The sequence below is a fragment of the Phocoena phocoena genome, chromosome 6 (assembly GCF_963924675.1).
Source record: "Phocoena phocoena chromosome 6, mPhoPho1.1, whole genome shotgun sequence".
Taxonomy (NCBI): Eukaryota; Metazoa; Chordata; class Mammalia; order Artiodactyla; family Phocoenidae; genus Phocoena; species Phocoena phocoena.
The window spans coordinates 95,635,977-95,649,381 of record NC_089224.1 but is presented as its reverse complement, the minus strand read 5'-3'; the positions used below and the strand labels follow the sequence as shown (position 1 = coordinate 95,649,381).

The 13,405-nt window shown below is 48.0% G+C and overlaps 1 protein-coding gene across 1 annotated transcript in view; it reads right to left on the bottom strand.

The window, feature by feature from the left end:
- Positions 1 to 13,405, bottom strand: part of ZNF618 (zinc finger protein 618) — a 354,057-nt gene that overhangs the window by 68,621 nt on the left and 272,031 nt on the right. The window lies entirely within an intron of this gene.

Genomic DNA, 13,405 nt, shown 5'->3' with positions numbered 1-13,405 from the left:
TAGTATCTTGACCGAACAGGCACATGCTAGATGCTAAAAACAGGAACATGGAAATGCAAGAAAACAAAGGAATGGAGGGCTCCATCTCTGCCACAGAGAAAGGTGTTTGGGCTCTGTGTTCAGTGCTGACATTCAGCTCTCCCCGACGTGCCCTAGAAAGGCTGCTGTGCTCACACCTGTCCTTTGGATGTAAAGAGTCCTGTTTTTAGCCACAAGGACAGAAATCATAATGGGGACAAAGGTCGCAGCTTTACCACTAGCCTGGAAGGGCCAAAAGAGAGAAACTACAGCAAAACCCCAGTTTCCACAAATCCCAGTAACAAGGCAGCTGTATTTACGATTCCACCCACGATTCAAATCTTTACGTCATCACCCATGCCTTAATAACCCTCAGAATGATCTACTTCTGGCAGGTAGCACTGATATATTTTAATAAACAGTCAAGTAGAAAAGATTAGATTAATAGATTAAAACTAATAACCTCTTAAACAACTCTTAACAGTCTAGAAGTTCAAAATAACCTACAATGCATAAATATATCATTAGTTTGAGTTAATTCTTAGGCACTTAATTTTCTTCAATGTATGGTGTCAGTCAGCCACAACGCTGGGTAATACCGCAGCTCAGAAAGACAGCATGAAGACTTAAATATTAAGAGTTAATTCCCCGGTTAATTTAAACCTAAAATAGAGAAAAGCAGGAGTCTTGAGCAATGCTGTCAAGTCACAAACTCTGACATGTAGCAGGCAGGGCCCTCTGGGGAAAGCTGGGAGCTTCTTTCAAGGCTGCCATGGCACATGGAAGGTTGGCCCAGGTCAGCAGGATTACTGTTAACAGCCTCTTAAACAGATGCACTGCCTTCGTTTTCCAATGGATCTGGCCTTGGTACAATACATATCAGCCAGCAATGCGCACGGCTCTCTGAAGACCCACCTTGCCGCGGCTCTCCCTACACAACTTTGGGACCCTGCAGACTCAGGAATTCTCACCCACTTAGAACGCCCTTGACAGGCAGGTGGGGAAGGGGAGGCCACAGAGGAGCCCATGCCCACAGTCCTGCATCTTCCGGGGCACCCGTGGTGGCCCACGCAGACCCCAGGGAGCATGTAACTCAACCATGAAGAGTGAGACCATACCTAGGTTCTCTTGCTGGCCATATAAACAGAGGATAAATACACCCTTTCTGCCGTCAATGTTATTTCCTGCTGAGGCTGTGACTTGGCCTCGATCGCTGATGCCCAACTCCTCTGGCCACCCTCCTTGGAATGAAATGTAAAGAAGCTTCCCAATGGGACCGCTCCCCTTCCACCCTGCCCACATTGACAACTGATACCAGGAGCCGCTCAGCTGCTTAGAAAGCTCTGTCGTCCCTCCAACGTGCTCGTCCCATCCTGGCACTACCTCTGGCCTCCACCCCTCCGCTCTTCACCCACCAGCCCTTGAGATGGGCTGATGACAGACTTGAGGTCGGGAATGCACAGCCAGCTCTGTCCACACGCCCTAATGTGAGCACCTGGGCTTGGACCCTCACTGCCCAGAGGCGTGCTGTCCCCAGACACATAAGCGAGACTCCTCGCTACACAGTCCAGCCCTTCAAGGGGTTTGAGGATGATAAACTAGGTGCATGGACCGTGGCCAAGCTTCCTAACCTGCGCACGCCTCTCTTTCCTGACGTGTAAGCACTAACCTCAAAGGGTTGTTTAGAAGATTAAAGCACAGGGCTTCCCTGGTGGCGCAGTGGTTAAGAATCCACCTGCCAATGCAGGGGACATAGGTTCAAGCCCTGGTCCAGGAAGATCCCACATGCCGCAGAGCAACTAAGCCCGTGCGCCACAACTACTGAGCCGGTGCTCTAGAGTCCGCGAGCCACAACTACTGAAGCCTGCATACCTAGAGCCCGTGCACCACAACGAAGAGTAGCCCCTGCTCGCCGCAACTAGAGAAAGCCCGGGCACAGCAACGAAGACCCAATGCAGCCAAAAAAAAAAAAAAGATTAAAGCACAGAGATGTTCATAAGGTGCCCAGCACAGCACCACACACATAGTGGGACTCATTAGCTTTTTTTTTTTTTTTTACATCTTTATTGGAGTATAACTGCTTTACAATGGTGTGTTAGTTTCTGCTTTATAACAAAGTGAATCAGTTATACATATACGTATGTTCCCATATCTCTTCCCTCTTGCGTCTCCCTCCCTCCCACCCTCCCTATCCCACCCCTCTAGGTGGCCACAAAGCACCGAGTTGATCTCCCTGTGCTATGTGGCTGCTTCCCACTAGCTATCTATTTTACGTTTGGTAGTGTATATATGTCCATGCCTCTCTCTCACTTTGTCCCAGCTTACCCTTCCCCCTCCCCATATCCTCAAGTCCATTCTCTAGTAGGTCTGTGTCTTTATTCCTGTCTTACCCCTAGGTCCTTCATGACATTTTTTTTTCCCCCTCAGATTCCATGTATATGTGTTGGCTTACGGTATTTGCCTTTCTCTTTCTGAGTTATTTCACTCTGTATGACAGACTCCAGGTCCATCCACCTCACTACAAACAACTCAATTTTGTTTCTTTTTAGGGACTCATTAACTGTTAGTTCTCTTCTCCTGTCCTTACCAAGCACTCGCCAGGCAAAATGTAAAAAGTTTGGTCCAACTATGAAAAAGATGAGCTCTTAGGCCATGGGTGGAGAACTCATAAATGAAGGCAGGAGAGAAATGTTTAGCCCCTGTGAAAACCAAAGGAGTGGAGGGCACAGCCCCCTACACGCAGCAGCGATGAAAAGGAGGGAGAGGTGGGGACACACATCGGCAGGTTCACTACGGAAGGTAGGCATGACCAAGATGGTAGGTGTGACGTACCCACACCCTTAACCATCGCGGTTTGCATCGAACCTGGAGGAAGTGGAAGCCAAGGGGTGAGGATTTTTCTCTCCTGTTGGCAGAGCCAGACAGTGAGGCTGTGGATGCTTCCCGAGATACTTTCTCAGATCGAGGGCCCTTGTCATTAAGGGGCTCAAGAAGCAACCAGGTCAGATCATCCTGGTTCCATTCTCAAGAATGTGCTTCTTCAGGATAAGACAAGACTTCCGGATGCTCTGAACTGGTAACTGCAGCTTCACAAGGAGAACTTGCTTAATTTGCTTAAGGAGCACAGGTGGGAAACTCGAGCTGGGTGGGTGGACTGAGCCCAGGTTCCCTAGAGATTCCAATCACTTCCCTTTGCTGGACCACCGCAAGCTGAAGAACACAGTACCATTTGGAAAAAGGACTTACCGATTTTGACGCATATGACTTGTAGTTTGCGTTTCTGTGGCTGTCTCCAGAGGACAAATCCAAGGATGTCTGAATTTTCCAGAATCGGCCCTATTTGTGCAGAGACTAGGCTTAACAGTAACTGATTTAGCAGACAGTGAACTCTGCCCATCCAGAAAAGCAAGGGATCCCCTTGGAGCAAGTATATGAACCCTCAGAATCAGCCTGCAATTTATGATTTTTTTTTTTTGCGGTACGCGGGCCCCTCACTGCTGTGGCCTCTCCCGTTGCGGAGCACAGGCTCCGGACGTGCAGGCTCAGCGGCCATGGCTCAAGGGCCCAGCCGCTCCGCAGCATGTGGGATCCTCCCGGACCGGGGCACGAACCCGTGTCCCCTGCATCGGCAGGCAGACTCTCAACCACTGTGCCACCAGGGAAGCCCCAATTTATGATTTTTGTAAGCCAAACTTTGGCCCAAGCTTGGTAGGGTGAGAACACACATTTCTGGAAATCAAATGAGCTCCAATTACAGGAACATAAACCTAGAGTCAAGATGAAGATGCAGCCTGACTAAAATATACCCAGAGCTGGTTCTCAAATAATTCATTCTGCTAAGACCATACTCGTCACTGACTAGCATCAGGCCTACTGATACTACTGAATTTTGTGCAAATAAGGTTAATTTGTTTAGGGCTACTTTAATTTTCCTGCTGAAAACCAAAACGCTAAACAAGAAGAAGATATTATTTTAAAAATAATTATGCAGCCGTACACATGTGGTTATGAGATTAAACTATCCACCCGTGGAAAATCTTGGCTCAAAGGACAAGACTCAGCAAGGCCCAAAGCCATTTGATTATTTGGGTGACGGTGAACGAGTCTATTTCTCAGTTCTCTCTGAGGAGGAGGGATGCCAATCACTGCCTCAGATGGCCCCTTGGAGGAGCAAGTGAGATGTGAAAACTGCAGGACACAGGATGTGGATCACGGTAGCCCCTCCACAAACACGAGCTCCACTCCCACCCACCCTCATCCTCACCTCCAGCCTGTCTCCCATGTCCAGGCTCTATGAGAAATCAATTGCCCTTTCTCACCTTCTGAGATGGCCCGCACTCTGTCTGGGGAGAGTGTTTCTCTCTAAATAAATCCACTTCTATCTATCACTTTGTCTCTTGCTGAACTCCTTCTGCAATGAGACATCAAGAACCTGAGCTTCACTAAGTCCTGAGACCAACTAGATCAACTCCCACTCTTCGTCAACACCGGTGGGGACATCTTCTGTGCCGTTTCTTTGTCACAACTTTTTGGGCACTAATACCTGTTTGGGAGACTACCTTGGAAGGGATAGCATCTAAATCGTAAGCGCAAATCTTGACCAAATTGCACGGTGGATTTTGACTTAAGAGTGAAATTTTGGACAGCTTGGCAGTTAGAGACTTCACCTCAGGCTTGTCTGAAAGGGGTCGGGCTGCATCCATCGCAACCAATACCCCTCTGGGCCATATAGGCTGGGATTGGGAAAGATGTGGACAACAGGAATTAAATGGGAAAAGACTTAGTAGGTTATGTAATCGGGTTTGGCCACAATATGAATTAGGAAATTTAAAATGGAGTGAAGTACCCTATGTTCAAATTTTCATGGCCTTGTATCTGGGCAATGGAACCCAAAAGGAATTTAAGGTGTGCGTAGCTCGGAGGGATAACTCTAGGAAGGACACAGAGGACATTTTAACTGACCCACCCTACTGGATTCCTCCTCCCCCGAGGTACCGGCCCTTTTGGCTATGCGTTTCATAGCCCAGTCTGCCCCAGACAACAGGTGCAAAATCCAGAAAGCAACTGCTGGTCCTCCGACTCCAGTAAATGATTTGTTCCAATTGGTTTATTTGGTTTTCAGTAATAAGGATATGGCCAAAAGGTCTGAACGCACCCAGAGAAAAATGCAAAAGGCCCAAATGATTGCAGTGGCTTTGTCCGCTCACAGACCACCAAAGGGGAAGCCGGCTTTTCTGGGCCAATCTGGCCCTGGCAGACTACAAGGCCCACCGGTACCCATACAAGGCCAATGTACCCTCTGTGGACAAAAGGGTCACTGGAGGGAAGATTTTGATCGATGTGCCCTTTACAGCCAGGGCACTGGAAGAGGGAATGCTCCAGATGCCGGACAGCAACGGGGCCCCTCGGCCATTGATGGTTTTGCAATCAGAAGACTAAAGGGGCCCAAGGCAGAAAGTGGCTCTGCCTAGAGATACCATCTACAGAACTAATGTCAAGCCTCGGGTGGTCAATGATGTGGCAGGCCACTTGGTAGAATTTTTTATAAACACTGATGCAGCCTTCTCGGTCTTAACCCAAAGGACTGGAAACCTTTGCAATCGTAAGGAATACGTAATGGGGTTGTCGGGGAAGAGACAGGGGCACACTTTCCTGGAACCCCTTCTGTGCAAGATCAATGGACAGCTGTTTTTACATTCCTTCCTGTTTGTGCCTGACTGTCCCATTCCTTTAGTGGGAAGAGATCTGTAACTAAGTCAGGGACAAGGGAACTACCCTCATCACCAAATGGTTCTAATAGAAAGCAAAGAGGAACAGATAAAATCTGAAGCTAAAACAGAAGCCTTAGTAGACACTGGAATGTGGAATACTGAGGTTCCAGGCTTGGCCAAAGATATCCAGTTGGTGATTATTAAGTAAAAAGGGTTACATAGTGTCTAAATATAAGGTACAAATTTCTTAAACCTAGGGAAGATCCTCAAAAATGTTTGTAAGTAGATTACCAAAATAGGAGGCCACTGGTCTGACTAAACTGACCATAGCTGATATTCAGAGCCTGATAGGAATTTTGGAAGAGGCCTTCTCCCCTAAGCCAAATGAGGAGAAGTAAAACTTTCCAATACAGGTGAATGGGTATGTCAGTCCTCCAGTATCATGGAGGTAACCACCCAATTCTTTGAAAAAGAAAACAAAACTGTCCTTGTTTTACAAATGCAGTCTTTACAGGACCAGAGGAGTGACTCCAAAAATAATCCAAAACCCACCAATCCTTTTACCACTCCCCAAACCTTCCCTATTTATCTTAAGAGGCTTGTAAGTATTAAACAAAGGGGAAACAAAGTCATCCTAGGAGGAACTTGCCTGTACCTTTGAGATGCAAATGTCCTATCTGGTCTTCTCAAGAACACTTATCTCTGCCATCTTTTTTTTTTTTTGCGTGTTTTTTTTTTGCGGTATGCGGGCCTCTCACTGTTGTGGCCTCTCCCTTTGCGGAGCACAGGCTCCGGATGCGCAGGCTCAGTGGCCATGGCTCACGGGCCCAGCCACTCAGCAGCATGTGGGATCTTCCCAGACCGGGGCACGAACCCGTGTCCCCTGCATCGGCAGGCGGACTCTCAACCACTGCGCCACCAGGGAAGCCCACTGCCATCTTTTCAAATGCAAATTTTTAAAAAAGGGAAAGGTAATTTAGAACTTGACTTGTCACAAGGATAAATAGAAATCTTAAGTGTCTTCTCTGCAAACACTAGTAAAAAGGATTTAGCCATCTAGATAGGTGACCTTGATTTGTTCCATCTGCTAGAAGCCTAATTTGAATCCAGCCCCTTGTAACTTATGGCTTTTATGTCGTACCTGACTCAGGGCTGAATTTTTGGAGTGGGAACTCTGAGGCCTCTGTGTTTGTGTGTTCATATGTATCTATATGTGTGTTGTAGGGGTATGGTATTTGCCAAACATTAATTCGTAAAAGAGCTCTACTTAATTGGCTTTTTAAAAATTAAGCGCTTATATAAATACTCAGAAATAGAAAATAATCTGGCCAGAATGAATTTCAGGTTCATGGCATCTGGAAAATATTCAGTACTAAACTGATATCTGGTATTGAAGGTGGCTTAAGCTTGTTGGTTTGATTAACAGAGACATCAGCCTTAAGCATAATACTTCTGTTTGTTTACCTTAGTAAACAAAGGTGTGAAGAATAAAAAAACTGAAAAGAGTTACGCATGACCATTAGTTGGGTAAATGGATTTTGTTAGGAATGGCCTAAAACTAGGCTGGATTTGGTTTCTCCCTCCGAAGTTTTCTTGAAATGCTGCTTATAATAACAGATAGTATGAGTTTCTTTGCCTGTAAGTGATCTGTATTTGTTTTTGAGACCTCCTTCCCTCCTGTTTTACTTCTGATTCCCATAAGAATATGGGAGTAAAATCTCTGAGGGGGTAATGAAACAGGAGGGGAAGGGGGCAGGGCACAACCTCTGAAAAAATGACATAGCCTGAGGACATGACATAAACTGATTAGAACCAAATGGGTCCAACATGGCAGACAAATCGGACAAGTTGACTTCCACCAGACCTTGAGGCTCAGTATATGCTCACTGTAACACATCAGCAAGCTGAATGACACACCCACAGGCGCCATGACAGGTCCAAGGCCGACCATAAGGATCAAAAAGTGGGCGGTGGCCCAACTCCTGGAAATCCCGCCCCTTCCTAAAATAGCTGGAATACTCCTCCCACTCATTAGCCTATGAAATGACCCACCCCTATAAAAACTGACAACCCGATACCCTGGTGCCTTTCTCACCTCCTGAGATGGCCCACACTCTGTGGAGTGTTTCTCTCTAAATAAATCCACTTCTTACCGATCACTGTCTCTCACTGAATTCTTTCAGTGATGAGACATCAAGAACCTGAGCTTCATTAAGTCCTGAAACCAGGCGTGTGATCTCAGTTGGAAGACAGTGGGTTTTGGCTGGGTTTGAGTCCCAGCCGCATGGGCTCAAGTCCCAATCTGAGGTGCACGGTTTCAAAAGGGCCAGGTATATTACATTGCTGGAGAAGGAACCTCATGGGCATCTTAAACCTAGCCACTTATTTTTTGGCTCCTAGAGGTGAATGCTAGGTGGCAATAGAACTTTGCTGACACTATGTGAAACTGAGCAGGACCCTGGGGGACCCTCCTCAGTAGAAGTCCTTTCTGTGTCCCCCATTTCTTGTTTGTAGGAAAGAAGCTTCAGCCTCCTAGACCTTCCCTGAGTACCAAAGGGCAGATTCAAACAGCTGCTTGTCAGGTAAGGGAGGGAATGCAGAAACAAAGGAAGAGTAGTCAAGAAACAACAGTGCAATAATAAAGCAGGTTCTGGTTTTTCCTCAAGGAGTATACATAACAATATCTTTGAATTCTGCAGGAACTAAGGCCCCCATCCAGGTGGAGGTTGGTAACTTCAGGCTCAGTATGATGCCTGGAGCAACACCCTGTTACCTCACCACCAACCAATCAGAAGAAAATCTGCACACAGTGGAAGACAGAAGACTCTGACCCCCTCCGCAAATGACTAACTGCTATTAACTTCCCCTTTTTCCCTTTAAAAACTTTCATGGTCAAGCAGAATCTTGGGAGTTGGTTCTTGGATACGAGTCCATCTTCTCCCCAGGTTGCTGGCCTCCTGAATAAAGCAATCTTTCCTCTCCAACAAAGAAAAAAAAAAAAAAGAAATCAATTGCCACCCACTGTTCCCTCCTCCTAGGAACGGAATTCAGCATCGTGGTGATGGTGGTGATAAAAGCAAGCATTTATTGAGCACCTACTATAGGCCAGGCATTGTGCTAAGGGTAGACATATCATTATTACTGCACTTAATCCTCACCAACACCACTATGAGGGAGGTATGAATATAATCTCCATTTTACAGATGAGGAAACTGAGGTCAGGTAACTAGCCTAAGGTCACACAACCAGGAAGCAGATGGTGCCAGGATCTGAACCCCGGTAGTCTGGGTTCGGAGAGAGGGTGAGTTAGATGCCCAGCAGACCAGGCATGGAGAGTGGGAGCCACAGAGACCATGCTGCTCCACTCTGGGGCTCTCCCAGGACCAAGCAGGAGGCTGTGCATTTTGGATGCAGGACTTACACAATGCTTTGCTGAAATGGATTCCTCAAGCCTGAAAAAAAGGGCCTTTTGGAAACTCCCTTCCAAGCCTATCTTCTAAGGTCCTGCCTGTCCTGAACCCTTGGCAATATGTCTTATAACATCTTGCCCCCCTGCAGTTTATTCTCCTCCTGGCAACCAGAATGATCCTTTTAAAACCAAAGCATATGATGTCACTCCTCTGCTCAAAATCCCCAGTGGCTCCCCATCTCACACAGGGTAAAAGCCAAAGTCCTGACAAAAGTCTCCAAGGCCATATGCAGCCACATCGGCCTCCTTGCGGCCTCCTTGCGGTTGCTCCAGGAACGCTCCTGCCCCAGGGCCTTTGCACCTATTGTTCCCTCGGCCTGGAATGCACTTCCCCCAAATGACTGCTTGGCTCAGTCCCTCATTTCCTTCAAATCCTTGTTCAAATGTCACCTTCTTGCTGATGCAATACTCCTTCTGACTCTCCCAACCCCCCTCCCTGCTTTCCCCCTACAGCACTTTTTACCAAATGCCATACGATGTGTTTTCAGTATTTATTATGTCTCCTCCACTCCCACTAGAACATCAGCTCCACAAGACCAGGGATTTCTGTTTTGCTCACCACTGTATTTCCAGAACCTAGGTCAGACCCTAGCACTTAGTAGGCACTCAGTAAGTGTTTGTGGAATGAATGAATGAGACTTGGTCTTATCACCTTCTCCCCCACCCCAATGTCCCTGTCTAGAAGATCCTGATCACTTGTTAGGGCAACTGGTACACCTGGTGAACAAGTGAGTCCCTCGGCTTCTTCTCTCCCTGGCTGTCTTATCTCCAGATGAAAGGGTTGGACCAGATTATCTACAGAGTCCTTCCAGCTCTGAAAACCTTCAACTGACAAAAAAAAAGGGCATACTTCTTCATTACAGCAAGCCTGTAGCTACATTGACTTGATTATGAAAACTGCGTTTCCTTTAGAATTTTCCACAGTTAAGGCCCCACAGCCTCCACGCTTCTTAAAATAAGTGACGTTTGGCTGCAGTTGTGCTACGTGATCTGTAACCTGCACACTAGGTTAGCATTAACCTCAAGTGCTGGGTTACAGGGAAGTAAACCAAACCACAGTTAGTTGTTTCCTAAGATCAGAAACACCACCTCTCCTTGTCCCCCTCAATTTGACACTCATTCCTTAGCAGGCCATGCTGTTGGTTTTGGGGTTTAGCCAGAGGCCCTCTGGAGAAGGAACAAAATTAGGTGTTGTGGGCCAAAAGGAAGGAGCGGGGACGAAAGCAGACCCTGGTGTGATAACACAGCATGCGCGGCACAGCTGGGAGCAGGGAGCGGAGGTCAGAGGGTCGCAGGTCCTTCAAGGTCAGTCCCGACCAGGGCCATCATCCAGCCTAACTGACTTCAGGGAGCCTCGGGTCTTTGTCTCCCCATCTGAAACAGGAACTGCATGAGTCTTATGTTCCATCAAGTATCTACGACTCTAAACCCCACCTGGCCAGTCTAACCCAAGGCCTGGGTCAAATTCACCAGTGGCGTCAGCTAAGGACCATGTTAATGGTCTCTGGACAAATGTCCAGAGACGTTTGGAATGCAGAACTTACTTCTCACGCTGAATGCTGGGTCACTCCACAATAATGCTGCTTTGGTCCTTCAAAGATGCTCTGTTAGGTTTAAGGACAGAATCAGTATAAACTCACTCGTGAGCTCCTTTGGAGGCCCTGCCTTTTGGACGAGCCCCCAGCCTATGGCCCAGCCCTGGTCTCCTAACAGGCTCCTCTAACCTCTGTAAACTGATCACTTCCTACGGGGAAGCAGGAGGGCACAGCGGTGAGGCACCTGCATCAGAGGAGTCAGACCTGGGCAGGCATCCTGGCTGTGGTGCTCACTTCCAACTGGGCAGCCTGATGCCTGTATCCCTCTCTGGGCCTCAGCTTCCTGAGCAGTAAAGTGGGAATCATAAGCGCATCCTTCACAGAGCTGTGATAAAGATTACGTCAATTAATAAATGTAAATCACTTAGCTCAGAGCCTGACTAAATGGTAGTTGTTATTATTATTATTGGAAATGTTTTCTTTACATCTCAAGTCACACACTGAGGTCTGGGCTGGCCCTTCCTGGTGTATATTCTGGCACTGTGGTAATAACATGGGGCTCCATCACTGAGTATATGCAAACCTAGGTTAAACAGGGAGAGCAAATAGATGGCACACATACCACCTCCCGCCTCCCCTGACCGGGGCAAGCATCTCTAATCTATCGCAGCACTCTTCTCCCTCTCACTACAGCCTTGGGCTGATAAGATTCAAAACAGAGCTTCAGGCACCTATGAGCACTGTGGGGAAACCCGCCTGCTGTCCTCTGATCACGAGGCAGAGATGCCGGTATGGGAGAGATTCATGCCTTAGAGAGTGAGGGCAAGGACCACATCCACATACAAGTTATGAGGAGTGAAGGGAAATCGGTCTCCATTCACTGCTGCAGACCCAGCACTTTGAACAGTGCCTGCCACACAGCAGATGCTCAAATATCTGCCGGATGAATAAATTAGCATCTAATCCACCTGAGTCCACAGCACAGAGCACTGGGCCTAACCTAGCAGGTGCTCAACGAACACGAGAGGGCAGTAGGGGAGGCTGGCTAGACCCTCACTTGAGTACAGCATCACCGTGTAGAGAAAGCACTGGCTTAGGCAGGGTCAAGGCCTGACACTGCCACTCACTCAGCACATGACCCTGAGCAGGGCCTTTCTTCACCATGTGTACAATGAAGGGGGTTGGGAGCGGGGAGGGGAACCTGACAAAGCCCAAGGCCCCTTCCAGTCCTGATATTCAGATCCAGAGAACTCTTCCAGGCACTGCCAGTCTAGGGACTCCCACTGCCCTGCAGGCCATAACCTCATACACTGTTCTTACACAAGATTCCACTACCAGGGGCCCAGGAGAGAAACACAAAGGATCTGGGCAGCTGCTGGCCACGTGAGTCACTGTCCAGTTTCCCAGGCCCAAGCCCAGCCGTGCAGCCCTCCATTCCAGCCCACACTCCTGACTCCTACATCATGCATCTTCTCCCATCTCACTATCCCGTAAGTACCTATCCCATAAGCACTCACTGAGCACCGGCTGGAGGCCAGCCCACAGCAGTGAACAGGACAGACGTGGCCTCCGCCTCTGGAGCTGGCAGTCAAGAGGCAGAGAAAAGTACACAAATACGTGGAATAGTTGAAGAGCATAAACTGGCCACGAGGGACACAGGCAGGGTCAGAGGGGGTCAGAAAAGGCTTCTCAGAGGGGAGGATGGAATTGAGACCTGAAGGACCAAAGGGCACGAATCATGGGAAGATCAGGGAAAAGAACATCCCAGGCAAAGGAACAGCAGCTGCAAAGGCTCTCAGGCCAGGGGTTGGCAAACTACGACCACTTGTGTATTTACGTATTATCTATGGCTGCTTTCGAATTACACTGGCAGAGTTGAGAAGCTGCCACAGAGACCTATGGCCTGTGAAGTGTATAATACTTTCCATCTGACCCTTTCTAGGTAAAAATGGGCGACCCCTGGTTTACAGTGTTGGATAAATAAGAGAAGGTCAGGGTAGCTAAAACAGACTGAGCAAGGGGGAGACATACGAGGAGACTGGGGAGGTGGGTGGAAGCCAGGCCATGATGGCTTGGGTGGGACACACTGACCTCCAGCCTGGTATCTCCTGCAAACGGGGACCAGAGTGATCTCCCTGAAACACAGGGCTGAACACCTTACTCTTCTGCGCTCTTGGTTTCCCAAAGCACGTTGCACAGAACACTGGCTCCATGGGATAAACCTCAATAAAAGCGTTCCGTAGTTAAGTACGTTTTAGAAACATGTCATTTCTCTCTCTCTCTCTCTCTCTCGGATGCTATCAAGCCAACGCACCAGCACATGAAATGCTTGGAGAAGTTCCACAGCAAAGAAATCTGTTGACTTTGTTTAACTCACCATCCTTCAAATTTATTTGGCCATAGAACCCCTTTTTTTCCATAAAAATCTCTTAACATTTGAAGAACTAGTGTTCCATGTGCTAACGGGCAAACGCCTCTGCTTGGTACACCCAGCTCCAGTAGGTAACCCCAGAGCCTGTTCTAGATTTTGAGGGTGTGGCCTGGGGAGCCGTCTCTCTAGTCTGTCCCCTGCCTTCTTCTTGCCTCCAATGCCCTAAATAAAGGTCATCTGGCCACTGCAGCTCTGCTCTACCAAACGAACTGCAGCAGGAACACTAACATTTACACCAAGT